The sequence below is a fragment of the Biomphalaria glabrata genome, chromosome 3 (genome assembly GCF_947242115.1).
Source record: "Biomphalaria glabrata chromosome 3, xgBioGlab47.1, whole genome shotgun sequence".
Classification (NCBI taxonomy): domain Eukaryota; kingdom Metazoa; phylum Mollusca; class Gastropoda; family Planorbidae; genus Biomphalaria; species Biomphalaria glabrata.
In genome coordinates this window covers 37202146-37206840 of record NC_074713.1, presented here as the reverse complement: position 1 = coordinate 37206840, position 4695 = coordinate 37202146, and positions in this window count along the sequence as shown.

Genomic DNA, 4695 nt, shown 5'->3' with positions numbered 1-4695 from the left:
GCAGGAATAAAACAATGTAGAGAAATAGAACATTAGGTTTCGTGAAAATACGAAATAGAAGAAACCAGTTATAACGTGAGCTGTTTGATCGAATTGGAAAGTGCACTTCATTTCAATATTGATCGAATATTTTTTTAAAAATTCATTTGTATGGCACAACTTTCCTTCTTATGCATGCCCAGTGCGCTGTACTCGAATATGTTCAGCAACATTGTAGAGGAGAGGGTCGTGTCTGGGAGGTTTCCGTTCTGTATATAGGTCATCAGTTCACGCAGCTCTGCCTTCAAGGGAGCTCCAGTTCAAATCTGTATTTCCGAAGAATTAGAAGAGTCTTATTATTGATGTCCGAGTCTTATTATTGATGTCCGAGTCTTATTATTGATGTCCTGTTTGCTTTGAAGTGAAAAATAACGCCAAGTGATTTATTTAAAATTGTATTACTTTAAACGATCTAGACAAGATCATAGCTTGAATATTCCTGGTTCATGGGTGAATTCGACGGGGTCGCCCCAGAGTTTGTGTGACAGCACAAACTCACTTTGTTATCTTGTTTGTTTTTTTTAATTTTTGTTTTTGTAGCCACATTTGGCTCTTTTTAACAGGACAATGTTGAAATAACAACAACAACAACAACAAAAAAAAGCAATGTAAAGGAACCATTGTCAAGGAATAGATCCGACCAATCAACCTACTCAACTTTCTACATACCTCGAGGTAACAGTTTGATAAAGTTAAAGACACAGTGTAGAATCAAAGAAGACACGATTTCCTGGCATACACACTTTTTTCTTAACCACATGTGAGCTGGCGACCCCAGGTCTATTTGTTATCTATTTTTATCTGTATTTCGATCTGTTTACTTTATATAGGCCAGGCTAGAATAATTTAATTTAGTGTCTTTTCTTCTTGCATAGGTCAGTGCTGTGTGTTTGTAGTTTCCGCTATTTATAACTTCTGCTAGTTTTAGTCTTTTTCTGTTATTTGTGTTTTACTCGTAGAGGAAAAGTAGTTTTAAAAATAGATAACTAGCCTTAGAGTTGTTGGCACTGTTTCCATTTCTTTGTCCCTGATTAGTTCTACATATTTTTGTCTTTAGCGCTTAGGTTAGGTTATTAGTTATTTTCTAATTTCAGTCTAAGTGTAAGTCTAGAAGCTATATAGGGTCCCTGTACGAGTTTAGAACATAAATATCTTTCTTCTTCCTTTTTGTATTTTTGTAAGATTTAATTTTTAAGATTCTCTTTTTTATGCTGTTTAATTTGGTATATAATGTTGTGTAGTCCGTGTCTTTAGTAATTTTCTGGATTTTATTATAGCGTACGGCTAGGTACAAATTAGGGGAATCAGTAGTCCAGTTTAGTTTTAGGTAATTAGCGTGACGTCATGCTCTCCGATATGTTCGCGCTGACCAGTTATAGCTAGCTCCGGAACCACGTTGAGCCCTCTTTTGTCTTGACCAGTGGTCAGTGCTGACAGTAGTGCCTGTATAAAGCTAATTGTGTTTAGTGTAATTTCAGCTGGGACCGCCTGCTATCCTTACTGTTGTTAGTCTACTGCAGTACTGCTGTTGTTAGTCTACTGCCTGTAGGCTGCCATTAGTCTGCCATCGCCTCCCTGTACCTTTTTTTGTTATATTTTATTAATTCTAAGCTTAGGTCTAGGGTAGTAATTGTTAGATAGTTGGTTTGGTTAGTCTGTTAGTGTTTGTAGATTTAGAGGGTTTTAGTTAGTTGCTGAGTTCAGTTGTAGTGTTAGTGTAGCTCTATATGTTATATTTTATTATTGATTTATTTGTGTATGTAAATAAAGTTTCTTTTTGTTTTATTTATCCTAAAGTAAAAGTTTCGTTATTGCTTTCTTTTAGTTAGCTAGATTAGTTTAGTTTAGTTTAATTGTGCTGTCTGGTTGCTTAGGCGACTCTAGCCCCTTGGTCGCAGACCGAGGTGCACAGATTGGGCCCACCCAGTAGAGCTACCACCTGCCTACTGTTACAAATGAATTTAATGTTGAGCAGCAGAAGAGAATAGGCCACCACAGCTCGCGCCTGCCTGACCTGCTCACACACATACACACACACACATACACTGTCTTCGCCTCCCCCTTTCCCCACAAACTAAGACATTAGTCTGCAGCACGTTTGACTTGAAACAGTGCAAAAACGTAACGTTGTGGGCAGTGGCGCCCTGGCGCCCTAGGTCTACGATCTTTTCTTCTCAACTCGTTTTGTAGACTTCTTTACTAGAGAGCTACTTCTAAAGGGAACAAAATGAACATCGAAATCAACTATTTGTAAAGAAAAAAATGTAACTAAATCTCTCATTTTTCTTTTTGATTGGTAATGTTTAATGGACTTATAATGATGAATTTTATTTCTCTTCTTTCATTCTTTAAAAAAAATAAGCTTCCAGGGTCGAAATCGTCCGCCATCAGAAGAACACGAGGAGAGTGTGTTCCTAGCGGGAGATTTGCCTCGAGAAATGTCAAATTGCAGCCATCTTGCTATCAACTAAATAGGTGGACTGAGCTAGGTTTACTGAGGGGGGCAAGAAGGGGTGGAAATGGGTGCGAATCCATAACTTAAATGTCTGGTGCTTCTGCTAATTACTAGCCATTTAGTTGCCTGGCAACGGCACATTTTAAATTAAATTCTGTTGGGGGGGGGGGGATAAAGTTAATTATATTGATGGTAAAATGGCCTTAAGAGTTCAGTTTTTATAAGTTAAGTTTTTTTTTTGGGACTTCACGGAGCTGCTGAAGAAATATTTACTCGTAAGAAAGGATGTCAAGTGACCAGCACAACAATTGACCAGCACAACGAAGTGACCAGCACACTGAAGTGACCAGCACACTGAAGTGACCAGCACAACGAAGTGACCAGCTCAACGAAGTGACCAGCACAACGAAGTGACTAGCACAACAAAGTGACCATCACTCTCCAACAAATGGGAGACGTCTTAAATTGCCAGCTAAAAAACAGGGATTCGAACAATGTGGCCGAGAGCTCGACAGACAGCATCTAATACTTGAAACTAGCTTATGGAAACGCCTGATTTTTCAGTGGCACTGGGTCCCATCTGGCTTTTGAACTGCAAACGTGAAATAACGTGATGATGTAGTGATAGAAAACACACTAATTGGCAGCAAGCTGTGGCCTCAATTGATTGCATTATGGACATGGAAAGTAAGCTAATGTATGGAACTTATAGGAATCCGGGAAACCACGAAACAAAATCTGCTAGAAAGAAAAGGGAGGGGGGGGGTTAGTAATAATTTAAATTATGCATTACGTAAGGTAGTTAAGAATAGATTGAAAAAAAAAACAACCTTTATTTTACTGGTATGTATCTTACTTTTAACTAACCTTCTTCATTTTAAATTATACGTAAGTTGGCATGTGTCTTCTTGCAATACTTAGCCCATTAAATAAATTAATGATGCCTGATTGAACGATACGGTGACAGGCAAAAGACCTAATGTTATCCAAATTTAGATAAAATGAAATGTGCATAAAATTTTTTTTTATTCCGTACCATTAACTAAAAACAATTTTTAGTGTTCCGCTATTATTTTTTGCTGTCTGTCTGTTCGTTTGTTAGTCAGAGAATCCATCACATTTAGATCCTTAAAACTAAAACGTTATTGAAAATACAGTTGAGCCATCAAAATTATGTGTAAATGGAAGATGTATTAATGAGCAATACAAAAAATAATTCTTTTGGTAAAAAAACAAACAACAAAACACTAAACTTTTTTTTATATCATTGGAGGTGGGAAAGGTTAAGATGGTGTCAAAATATGTGATGTGCTAGAGAGACTAGACAAGGTTTATGTGTCAATTACGTAAGTGCCATAGGGTTGAACCAACGCACGGGTTGAGAGAAGACGTAGTGACATTTAAAAAATGTTCTAGATCTAAATCACACTACTTTTGTTATCAATAATGTCAATGTGATGGCTGAGTGGTTAAACGATTGACTTCTGAAAAGAGGTGAGTAGAGTTTGAGTCCCGGTGTAGAAAGTAAAGCGTTTGGCTTCCGAACTAGAGGGTTGTGGGTTCGAATCTCCATGAAGACTGGGATTTTTAATTTTAGGACTTTGAGTCCAACCAACTGTAATGGGTGCCTGACATAAGTTAGGGAAAGTTGATCGTTGTGCTGGCCACGCCATCTGCCCTATCCATCACAATACATCTATTCAATTCACACCTTCATGGAACTTGGAACCTTCTGGGTGAAACCTGGAAACGGATCTCGAAATAAAAAAAAATAAATCTAACATTCCTTAGTGATTAAGATAAAAAAAAAATCGCTCAATAAAGTTGTCTAAACGAAGTATTGTCTTTTTCAACAAAAGTATTTTCTTGTTTTATGTCAACACAGCCTGATTCTTTGTTGTTTAGTTCAGAATTTTTTAACAAGAATTTATTGTAATCAAATAGTCGACGCGAGGACTCAGAAGTCTGTCACATTATTACTCCCCCATCACGCCCCCCCCCCTCATCAATATACATTCAGCTTGATGGTCATTTTTGTTACTGCCACCAACGTCACTATTTTTCAGGGCCAAAGTTTGAAAAGTGAGAAGTACATTTGACCCTGAGTGTGTGTGAACTCAGCGACCCGAGACATGTCACTCACAGGTAGGTTGCAAGAGAGAGAGAGAGAGAGAGAGAGAGAGAGAGAGAGAGAGAGAGAT